We start from the raw sequence: 12,996 nt of genomic DNA on the forward strand, positions 1-12,996 counted from the left end.
TTTTTCCCACAAAACTTATTTTTTAGCCCCCAGTTTTGTATTTTCCCAAGGGTAACAGGAGAAATTGGACCCCAAAAGATGTTGTCCAATTTGTCCTGAGTACGCCGATACCCCATATGTTGGGGTAAACCCCTGTTTGGGTACACGGGAGAGCTCTGAAGGGAAGGAGCACTGTTTTACTTTTTCAACGCAGAATTGTCTGGAATTGAGATCGGATGCCATGTCCCGTTTGGAGAGCCCCTGATGTGCCTAAACAGTGGAAACCCCCCAATTATAACTGAAACCCTAATCCAAACACACCCCTTACCCTAATCCCAATGGTAACCCTAACCACACCCCTAACCCTGACACCCCTAACCCTAATCCCAACCCTATTCCCAACCGTAAATGTAATCCAAACCCTAACTTTAGCCCCAACCCTAACTGTAGCCCTAACCCTAGCAATAACCCTAACCCTAGCAATAACCCTAGCCCTAACCCTAGCAATAACCCTAACCCTAATGGGAAAATGGAAATAAATACATTTTTTTTATTTTTCCCTAACTAAGGGGGTGATGAAGGGGGGTTTGATTTACTTTTATAGCGGGTTATTTAGCGGATTTTTATGATTGGCAGCCATCACACACTGAAAGACGCTTTTTATTGCAAAAAATATTTTTTGCGTTACCACATTTTGAGAGCTATAATTTTTCCATATTTGAGTCCACAGAGTCATGTGAGGTCTTGTTTTTTGCGGGACGAGTTGACGTTTTTATTGGTAACATTTTCGGGCACATGACATTTTTTGATCGCTTTTTATTCCGATTTTTGTGAGGCAGAATGATAAAAAACCAGCTATTCATGAATTTATTTTGGGGGAGGCGTTTATACCGTTCCGCGTTTGGTAAAATTGATAAAGCAGTTTTATTCTTCGGGTCAGTACGATTACAGCGATATCTCATTTATATCATTTTTTTTATGTTTTGGCGCTTTTATACGTTAAAAGCTATTTTATAGAAAAAATAATTATTTTGGTATCGCTTTATTCTCAGGACTATAACTTTTTTATTTTTTTGCTGATGATGCTGTGTGGCGGCTCGTTTTTTGCGGGACAAGATGACGTTTTCAGCGGTACCATGGTTATTTATATTCGTCTTTTTGATCGCATGTTATTCTACTTTTTGTTCGGCGGTATGGTAATAAAGCGTTTTTTGCCTCGTTTTTTTTTTTTTCTCACGGTGTTTACTGAAGGGGTTAACTAATGGGGCAGTTTTATAGGTTGGGTCGTTGGACGCAGCGATACTAAATATGTGTACTTTTATTGTTTTTTTTTTTTTTATTTAGATAAAGAAATGTATTTATGGGAATAATAATTTTTTTTTTTCCTTATTTAGGAATTTATTTTTTATTTATTTTTTTACACATGTAGAAAATTTTTTTTTTTACTTTGTCCCAGGGGGGGACATTACAGATCAGTGATCTGACAGTGTGCACAGCACTCTGTCAGATCTGCGATCTGCTGTGCAGGGCTGCAGGCTTACCAGCGCCTGCTCTGAGCAGGCACTCGGTAAGCCACCTCCCTCCCTGCAGGACCCGGATGCCGCGGCCATCTTGGATCCGGGACCTGCGGCGAGGAGGGAGGTAGGAGACCCTCGGAGCAACGCGATCACATCGCGTTGCTCCGGGGGTCTCAGGGAAGCCCGCAGGGAGTCCCCTCCCTGCGCGATGCTTTCCTATACCGCCGGCACACCGCGATCATGTTTGATCGCGGTGTGCCGGGGGTTAATGTGCCGGGGGCGGTCCGTGACCGCTCCTGGCACATAGTGCCGGATGTCAGCTGCGATATGCAGCTGACACCCGGCCGCGATCGGCCGCGCTCCCCCCGTGAGCGCGGCCGATCGCGTATGACGTACTATCCCGTCGGTGGTCATACGGGCCCACCCCACCTCGACGGGATAGTACGTCAGATGTCAGAAGGGGGTTAAGTAATGAATCACTCATTACAACATCATACGGCAGAGAGTTCCATAGTCTCACTGCTCTTACAGTAAAGAACCCGCGTCTGTTATTATGCTTAAACCTTCTTTCCTCCAGACGTAGAGGATGCCCCCTTGTCCCTGTCACTGGTCTATGATTAAAAAGATCATCAGAAAGGTCTTTGTACTGTCCCCTCATATATTTATACATTAACATAAGATCACCCCTTAGCCTTCGTTTTTCCAAACTAAATAGCCCCAAGTGTAATAACCTATCTTGGTATTGCAGACCCCCCAGTCCTCTAATAACCTTGGTCGCTCTTCTCTGCACCCGTTCTAGTTCAGCTTAGCGTCCATATTCATTACTTTAATGAGCGGTATGTGACTGTTGAACACAGGAAGATGCCGCCGACTCCCGGAGACCATCTGACAGTGAGACGCTGCCAGGGACTGCGCCGGGAGCAGGTGAGTATATCTGGGGAGGTGAGCATTGCGCGATAGTCGCCTTCCTCGTTCCATCGCTGCGCGCTGCTCTGTCTTCCATCCTCTGGCTGTGACTGTACAGGTCAGATGACGCGATTAGTGCGCGCCGCCCTCTGCCTGAACAGTCAGTGCAGAGGATGGAAGACAGAGCAGAGCGTATGGTAACTATCGCAAGTGCCGGGGGCCTGAGCGAAGAGAGGTATGTGATTTTTTTATTTTATTTTAATCGCGGCAACAGCATATGGGGCCACAATATATGGAGCATTGTATGGGGCCATAATGTATGGAGCATTGTATGGGGCCACAATATATGGAGCATTGTATGGGGCCATAATGTATGGAGCATTGTATGGGGCCACAATATATGGAGCATTGTATGGGGCCATAATGTATGGAGCATTGTATGGGGCCACAATATATGGAGCATTGTATGGGGCCATAATGTATGGAGCATTGTATGGGGCCACAATATATGGAGCATTGTATGGGGCCACAATATATGGAGCATTGTATGGGGCCATAATGTATGGAGCATTGTATGGGGCCATAATGTATGGAGCATTGTATGGGGCCACAATATATGGAGCATTGTATGGGGCCACAATATATGGAGCATTGTATGGTGCCACAATATATGGATCATCATATGGGGCCACAATATATGGAGCATTGTATGGGGCCATAATGTATGGAGCATCTTATGGGACCATCAACCTTTATGCAGCATTATATGGGGCATATTTTAATATGGAGCATTATATGGGGCGTATTTTGTATGGATTTGTTGGCGAGGCTTCTGGCATTAGTATACATGCACTTTATGTATCTCTCTGCACCTCTATTCTTTCTTAAATTATTAACTGTTCTAACCCCACCCCCCATGCCACCGCCACCCCCAACTTCCTTATTTGTGCCCAGCTCTCTATCTGCACTATCTTCCCCTCCTATAAAATGAATACCCTCCCCACAATCCCTTGTTTAAACACTCCTCCAACCTTCTAGCCATTATCTCCCCCAGCACAGCTGCACCTTCCCCATTGAGGTGCAGCCCGTCCCTAGCGTAGAGCCTGTAGCCCACTGAGAAGTCGGCCCAGTTCTGCAGGAACCCAAACCCCTCCTTCCTACACCAATTCTTGAGCCACTTATTAACCTCCCTAATCTCCCGTTGCCTCTCTGGCGTGGCACGTGGTACAGGCAGTATTTCGGAAAATACCACGTTGGAGGTCCTTGCTTTCAGCTTGCAGCCTAATTCCCTGAAATCATCTTTAAGGACCTTCCACCTACCTCTAACTTTGTCATTTGTGCCAATGTGCACAATGACCGCTGAGTCCTCACCAGCCCCTCCCAGTAATCTGTCCACCCGATCAGCGATGTGTCGGACTCGAGCGCCAGGTAGGCAGCACACCGTTCGACGATCCCTGTCTTTGTGACAGATTGCCCTATCTGTTCCCCTGATAATTGAGTCCCCCACTACCAGCACCTGTCTGGCCTGCCCTGCTCTCCTATGTCCCTCCTTACTGGAGCAGTCACTCCTCCGGCTTTCAGAGGACATGCCTGGCTGCAGCAGTGCTACCCCTGTACTGGCACCCCCCTCATCTGCCAACTTAGCAAACTTATTGGGGTGTGCCAGATCAGGACTAGCCTCCCTGGCACTCTTCCCTCTACCCCGCCTTCTATCTGTCACCCAGCTAACTGCCACACTGTCCTGCAGCTCCATCCTACCATCCCCCTCCTCATCTATCCCATTGAGCGTCTGCTCTGTGAGCAGAAGACTCCTCTCCATATTGTCTATGGATCTCAGTGTTGCCAGCTGCACATTTAGATCCAGTATCTGGGTTTCCAAATGCACAATGTGCTCACATCTCGCACAGCAGTATGCACCCTCGACCGGCTGGTCAAGGACTGCATACATGTGGCAAGATGTGCACTGGATGGCATTAACAATTGTGGAGCACATTTCCTAATGGGGATTGCACCACACAGAAACGTTAAATAAAAAATAAATACAAAATATTAATTAAAAACAGACAGCAATTCCTCCCTTGGAAACTCCCTGAATCCAAAGTCACTGAATCACAAGTCACACTTACCGCCGTCCACACTTACCGCCGTCCACACTTACCGCCGTCCACACTTACCGCCGTCCACACTTACCGCCGTCCACACTTACCGCCGTCCACACTTACCGCCGTCCACACTTACCGCCGTCCACACTTGCTAAGCTGAAGATTTAAAGATTTTTTTTTTCTTTTTCCCCTCTGCAGCAATCCACCTTATGGTGTAAAACACTATACATACAATTTTCAAATCTCATTTCAAAAACAAAAAACGCAGAGCTCATAATGTTAAATGTGAACAAGACCCTAACGTACGTCCCCCAAATTGAAGTAACCATACCAGTAAGATTCCTTGTTTTACCCCTTGATGGGGTGTAGTTTCCAATCTGGGCATACTTCTGAGGAGTTTCTCATGTACGGGTACAGCAGAGACAAAAGCAACATGTGCCCAATACTAATTCAGCAAAATTCAAGTTCCAAAAATCCAGCTGTCGTTCTTCCGTTCTGAGCCCAAACATTTGTTTGCGGAAAACACTTTAGGGTCAAAAGGTTCACTGCACCCCTAGATGATTTCCCTGAGGGGTGCCATTTAGAAAATGAAGCCACACTTGTGGGTTTTCTATTGTTCTGGCTCCTCGGGGGTGGTGCCAATGAACCTAGTCCAGCTAATTCTGCACTCTTCGAGCGCAGTCAGACTGCTGTATAAATCGGACCGTAGTGCCCGACCGTAGTGACCCGACCATGACCGCTTCATATATTTCTACGCAGCTGTCCCTCTCGGGTTGGGAGAACCACCGGCCAGTCCGAGCATTGCTGTGATTTTTTTACAGCCATCTGACTGCGCCCTAAAAGTAAAATAATAATTCTGCCCTATCGACACCTGCCAGTAGTTTCTGAACACAGCGCTATGAGGAATCGCGTATAAAATTGTGGCGTCTATATTCTTCTGTTATTTCTTGTGAAAAATTTGGGGTTAAAAAAACCATGGTGGAGAAAAAAAAAATATTTATTAGCATTTCAGAATCCTGACAGTGTGCAGGGTGCGCGGTGAGGAGTGACAAGTCTGCAGTCACAGTCACTGCAGATTTTTATCACAAACCTGAACAACCCCTTAAAGTATGACCTAAAGCGATGACACATTGTCTAGCCAGTAACTGGCAAAGTGCTCCTCTGTTGTTCATGACAATGTTACCTCTGTTATCTGCCGGTATGGCATCCTCGGCCAGTGTAAACACAGAGCGGCAGGACTCGAAAAATGGAGGTTCACAAGGTTATGGGGGTTTTGTTAAGAACTGACTATTTAATAATCTTCGCCTTATATGGTGGCCAATGCAATGACTAATAAGATGACAACTTTAACCAAAATGACATTTTCCACTTGGAAAATCCATAAAAAAAAGTGCCATACTTCAGGTGTACCCGCTTTATTGTCCACTGCCTGTTGTGAAGTGTAATCCATCCGCAGCAGAATCTGATTCCAGGACAGGTGTGGGGGTCTCAGCCTCTTCGCCTGCTTGTTAACCCCTTTCACGATCTTAGATGTATCCATACTTCCAGTTTGGAAAGTATTTGCAGACCCTGGACTTATGGATACGTCATGGCGATTCTGCACGCGATCGCCGCCGGGTGTTCAGCTGACACCCGGCAGGTTAACCCTATAAATGCTGCGATCGATATCAATTGCAGCATTCGAAGGAAAGGGAAGGTGACGATCAGTGCCATGGTGAACTTGTGACGACATCCGGATCACCAGGCTCTGCATGGTCTAGGTACCTTGTGTCAGTGCAGAACTGACTGTTACAAAGCACAGCATTGCTATGCTTTAGAACTGCGATCAGACTGCAAAAAGTGGGACTAAGTAAAAAAAAAAAAAAATTGTAAAAATATATATTTTTTAAAATCTCAAAATAAAAAACTGACCTATTAAAACTATCACACTAGTTAACTTTAAGTGTAGATGTAAAGAAAATAAACTATGCTTTATCATACCACCGAACAAAAACTGGAATAAAATACAATCAAAGCGATGAATGTAAACAAAAATGCTACAACTGAAAATGTCATTCTGTCCCGCAAAAAATAAGCTGCCATAGAGCTCCATCAGAGGAAAAATAAGTTATAGCGCTCAATAAAGCGATGCAAAAATATTTTTTTTAGTATAAAATATTGTGTAAAAGCTTTAAAACATAAGAAAATATAAATATGGTATCGCTGTAATCGTACTGATACTAAAGTGGCCTTATCAATTTTACAACAGGCGGAACAACATAAACCCCCCCCAAAAAAAAAAAAAATGTTTTTTGGAATGGTTTGTTTTTGTTCATTCTGCCTCCCAAAAATCAGAATAGAGAGCAATTTAAAAAAGTGATGTGCCCGAAAATGTTAACTCGTCCCGCAAAAAAAAGACCTTACACGATTCTGTGGGACAAAATATGGAAAAATTATAGCTCTCAAAATGTGGTTATGCAAAACATATATTGTTTTTGTTTTTTTTTGGCTAAGCGTCTGTGTGACAGCAGCCAAGCATAAAAATATATAAATCTGTTATCGCTGTAATCGCAACGACCCGAAGAATAAAGTTGCCTAATCACTTAGACCGTACGAGGAATAGGAGGAACTGCGTAAAAAAAAAAAAAATCTTCACCTGCTTTTTTTTTTTTTTTTCTTTTCACATTCTGCCTCTCAAAGATCGCAGTAAGGCTCGGCGCACATTTATCCTGCACTCTACTCTGAGCGCTTACATCGGAGTTTCCGTGTAAATCTCTGAAATCCATGATTCAGACAGAACCACCGGCAGAAGATTCCCTATAATAAGGCAGATAGTCACTGTGGATGCCGTCTGGCCTGTGATAAAATAAAAAATTTGGGGCTAAAACAACATTTTAGCGGTAAAAATGTAATTAATTTTTCTTCTCCGCTCACTGGTATAAAACTCTGTGAGGCACATGTGGTGCCAATATGATCACTGCACCCCTAGATGAATTAATTGGGAGGTGTAGTTTGTCAAATTACAGTAGGTCACATATGGGGGGGGGGTTCTGCTGTTCTGGCACCATCAAACCATTCTGAGCTTTGCGCTGTGCCTCAAAAGTAGTATTTCCCCCCACATATGGGGTATTGGCCTGCTTGGGAGAAATTGCACAGCAAATTTTGGGGTTAATTTTCTCCTGTTAGCCTTGTGAAAATGAAAAAAAAAAATGGGGCTAAAAGAAAATTTTTGTTGGAAATTTGTTTTTTTTGTTTGTTTTTTTTTACAGCTCAACACTTTATAAACTTCTGTGAAGCACCTTTAGATAAGCTCATTAATGGGTCTAGTTTCCAAAATGGGGTCACTTGTGGGGGTGTTCCAAAATTGTGCTGATGTAAAGTCGACATGTGGGAAATGTCTTTTATTAACTATTTTGTGTGACAGATCTCTCTGGTTTAAGGGCATAAAAGTTTGAAAATTGCAAAAATTTCAACAAATTTCCAATATTTTTCATAAATAAACGCAAGTCATTCAAAGAAATTTTACCGCTATCGTGAAGTACAATATGTTACGAAAAACAAATCTTAGAATCACCGGGATCTGTTGAAGTGTTTCAGAGCCCAAACCTCATAAGGTGACAGTGGTCAGAATTGTAAAATTTGGCCGGATCGGAAAGGTTGAAAGTGGGTGAAAGGGTTAAACTGCATACAGGCCTAACAAAAATCCAGGCGTTCAGTGCAGGCAATCCATTTCCATCACCTCCACAGTATGCTTCGCTCCTGTCGTTTTCTAATGAAGTTCTAGCACCTATAGTGCTGGAAGAATGCTGATGAAACTTATTTTCATCAGCATTCTTCCAGCACTATAGGTGCCAGAACTTCATTTCCATACTGGGGAAAAAATGCATGGCGAGCTATATACCCTAGAAATAAGGACATTCGCTAAATATATTAGGTATGTGCACTTTTTTCAAAACCAGAAGCTGGGGAAAAAAAAAAAATCAAAAGACCGAACATATGAACAGCAAAAAGGTTTAACAACAAAAATGTTTTTCTGTATATTTATTTTTTCAGCAGCTTCATTACTCTGCATACAGTGGAGAGCATAGATTCACCTCTATATTAAAACATGTGCTTTTCCTCTCATGTACAGCAGGGGGCGCCTTATTCCGTGTCTGTCTTGTAAAATGGGCTATAGAAAGGTTTTCTACACTCACATATGGGGGTGGCTGGTATTTTGTTAAATTCCATTTTTCCAGGCTTGTCCTTCCCTAATTCTACCTGCCATAACACAAGTGTGAACATTTGCTGTATAGATGTACAGAATTTCTGTACTTTTAGGTGTGTTTTTTTTTTTTTTTTGTTACTTTTGAAGGATTTTTTATTTTGTTATATTTGTGACTTTTTCTTTTTTATTTCTGTTTTTATGTGTGTTTTTTTAAAGGGAATCTGTCACTAGGTATTTGCTACACCAGCATGATGTACGGGCAGAGATCCTGATTCCCGCGATGTCACTTACTGGGCTGCTTGGTGCAGTTTTGATAAAAATCCATTTTCTCTGCTGCAGATCTAGCGGTTCTCTGAGATCACTGATAAGCAGCTTTCTGCCTATGCACAGTGTACACAGAAAGCGGCCAATCAGTGGTGGGAGGCGGGGTTATGCAAAGCTCATGAATATGGAGGACTACATGGCAGCAGGTTTACTAGTCCTCTAGTGATAATCTCCTGCTGATAAAACTGATTTTTATTAAAACTACAGCAAGCAGCCCAGTAAGTGACACATCGCTGGAATCAGGGTGTCTGCCCCTACATTATACTACTCTCATATTAGGTGGTACAAACCTGCTTACAGATTCCCTTTAGTTCTTTTTATTTGTGTTTTTTTAAGTATTCAGATTTTAATTTTTTTTTAAGGGGTGGGTAGAACTTTTTTTTTTGTCTTTTACTGTGTTTTTATTTATTTTTTTTGCTTTTGTCTTTTTTGTCGTGAGTTTTGTGGGAGGTTCTTTATTTTTTTTAATATTATATTTGATTTTTTTTGTTTGTGTGTGTATAAGGCCGGCGTCACACTGGCGAGTTTTACAGACGTATGAGCGCAGAAAATACACCCGTAAAATACGCATTACACACGGCCCAATGATTCTCTATGGCCCAGCTCCTATTAGCCGTATTTTACGGATCCGTATTATACGGTCTTCTACGGCCGTACAAAATCGCAGCATGCTGCGTTTGTCAGCGTATTGCGCAAAAAAATCGCCAATGAAAGTCTATGGGGGCGAGAAAAATACGGATTACACACGGACCAGCAGTGTGACTTGCGAGAAATACGCAGTGGTGTTAGTGAAAAGTCGGTAATTCAATTGCCGGCTTTTCGTTTCTCCTTCACAAACCCGACATGATATGAGACATGGTTACATATAGTAAACCATCTCATATCCCTTTTTTTTTTTGCATATTCCACACTACTAATGTTAGTAGTGTGTATGTGCAAAATTTGGGCGCTGTAGCTTGTAAAATAAAGGGTTAAATGGCGGAAAAAATTGGCGTGGGCTCCCGCGCAATTTTCTCCGCCAGAGTGGTAAAGCCAGTGACTGAGGGCAGATATTAATAGCCAGGAGAGGGTCCATGGTTATTGGCCCCCCCTGGCTACAAACATCTGCCCCCAGCCACCCCAGAAGAGGCACATCTGGAAGATGCGCCTATTCTGGCACTTGGCCACTCTCTTCCCACTCCCTGTAGCGGTGGGATATGGGGTAATGAAGGGTTAATGTCACCTTGCAATTGTAAGGTGACATTAAGCCAGATTAATAATGGAGAGGCGTCAATTATGACACCTATCCATTATTAATCCAATAGTACGAAATGGTTAATAAAACACACACATGATTACAAAGTCCTTTAATGAAATAAAGACACATGTTGTAATATTTTATTAGACTCTTAATCCACCTGAAGACCCTTGTCACCTGAAACATAGTTTCAAAAAAACAAACAACAATCCATACCTTCCGTCGTTTTGTCCCACGTTGTAAATCCATCTGAAAGGGTTAACTAATTTTACAAGCAGAAGCCTGTTAATGCAGCCGCTTCTGCCTGTAAAAACCCGGGGAATGAATGGGAAGCAGGGTGATCTGTAGTTACCTTGAGTTGCGGTGATGCGCCTTCTGCTGGATGTCCTCATGAACTGGAGCCTTGGAATTTTTCCCACGCTCGAGTTCATATGAGGACATCCATATGTCGGGTTTGGGAAGGAGAAATGAAAAGCCGGCAATTGAATTACCGGCTTTTCACATATATCGCGCTGAACTAAATATAAATACAGAAAATAAAAAAAATATATATATATATATATGTTTTAACGAACATTTGAGCCGAAAAATCCATTAGATGTCGGTTTTGCAAGCCTGCGAGAAAATATCGCAGTACGGATGCCATACGGATTACATACGGAGGATGCCATGCTCAAAATACGCTGACACACCCTGCCTACGGATGACATACGGATCACTATTTTGGGGACTTTTCTGCGTATTACGGCCGTAAAAAACGGACCGTATTTACATACGCTGAGTGTGACGCCGGCCTTATAGTCCTTTTTGTGTGGTTCTTCTTATATTCTTTTTTGTGTCTTTTTTTTTTTTTTTTTTTCTTTTCTTGTTTTTCTGTTGCACCACAGGAGGACATTGATATCACTGCTCCGTGTAGAATAATTGCGGTAATTGCTGGCTGTATCTGTATGTCGGGGGTGATTTTCTCTAAGTGGGGAAATGGCTGAGAAATTGTAAACATTTTAAGGGCATCCCCCTCTAATCATCGCCACCCCCTTAAGGGAGCCTGAAGTGTATATACCGCACGGGTAGCAGTATGTACGGGTTTATTAAAGAACCAGGCAGGACATCGGGGGGCTCACTTTAGGGCAGGATCATATGTAGGCCAGACCTCTGGAGAGATTCCACGGCTCCCACAAGTGAACTCAGCTCTGCGAAGTTGTGCAGAACGGAGCAATTAGCTACTTAGAGGAGGAAAAGGGGGAAGAAAGGGAAAGTGAGTGGCCGCACTGTCCAAATCCAAGCGCGCGGTCCCTGTGTTAATTTTGGGCCTCTTCCAATACCCCCTCCCTCCGCGTAGGGTTGGAACTTAGCCGCCATTTTTGTTTTTTGCGAGGGCGAGAAGGGGCGGATGTAATGAATGGATTTTATTGTGTCATATTTCACAAACCCTTTCTGACTGCTCGGGGAGCGAACGGGAAAAGCTTCCAGAGAAACCCCAGCCAAAAGCAACACAGCCCAATTCCCCCAGGCCCGGGGGTCCGCGCTGCTCTCTCCGCTGGCTGCGGCCCAGACGAGGAATGCGGCCTGACAATTTCTAACTCCTTGTTCATTCGAAAATGCTTGAAAACCTCTCCCCTGCCAAGGAAAACACAGAAACGAAGCCTTCAGCAGATGATAGCACCTATTTACGAGCCTGCAGGTGGGGGGCGGAGGAGATTTCGGAAACATTTCCCTCGGATTTCATACGTTAAGCTGCAAAGAGCCTCATTAATACACAGATATGGCGACGAGCGCGGGGACGGCGGGGTGGGAGCGCTAACAGGGTTTGATGGATATATTATAAATGGAGGAAAATGAAAACTTTTTACCAAGTATACAGTACAAAAATATAGAAAAAAGTGGAGTAGGTGCCTGACAACCATGTGGCTGCTAATAATATCCCAAGGGGGGTTGTCGGCCTCCCGTCTTTCCTTGCCTAGTTATACAAGGCTAATTGCAAAATTAATGACTTTGGATTTGGTGACGAATCCCGGGATCTGTAATAGTAGCCATATTGTTTGTCTCCCAAAATAAAAGGGTTATTCCTAAACTTGCTGATTACTTGGGGTCCAACCGCTGAGACCTCCAGTGATCCTACAGAGCCCCGTCTTAAATGGAGGTGTGCCTTCTTGATCTCGGCTCCTGCTGTTGTCTATGGGACTGCTGGAAAATCCCGGCTCCTGCTGTTGTCTATGGGACTGCTGGAAAATCCCAAGTCCAGCGCTTCGCTATTGCTGCTCTTCCCATAGACATTGAATGAAGGTCTCTGCTCTTTTCGGGATGGGGTTCTGCAGAGCCCCCCCATCTGATGGGGGTTCCAGCAGTGAGATAGGGAATAGCTTGTCATTTTGGAAACAACTCTTCAATCTTTTTTTTTTCCCCCAAGATCTCTGCTTGCTGTGAGTGTATTCGTAAATTCTTGTTCGAATACAGAAGCTAAAAACAAGCTAACTACATCAGCATGGTTTGGTACAATGTATCGGTTCAGGTACAGTTTGCCAGTGATTCTTGTCCCCCTGTTTACCATTTCATCAATAGTTTTGCCTTTCGGGTTTATTCCTGACTTATATGGTAAGACTGCAGTACCCCATCCTATTTTTACAGAGCACCGTTCCTGCACTCTTGCAAAAATCAAACTACTTTCTGTCACCACTAGGGGGCTGTATAATGCCATACTCGCCTCCCATTGACACGAGTAGGAACTGCATACAGATCGCCCCCTAA

The sequence above is a fragment of the Ranitomeya variabilis genome, chromosome 5, assembly GCF_051348905.1.
Source record: "Ranitomeya variabilis isolate aRanVar5 chromosome 5, aRanVar5.hap1, whole genome shotgun sequence".
Classification (NCBI taxonomy): domain Eukaryota; kingdom Metazoa; phylum Chordata; class Amphibia; order Anura; family Dendrobatidae; genus Ranitomeya; species Ranitomeya variabilis.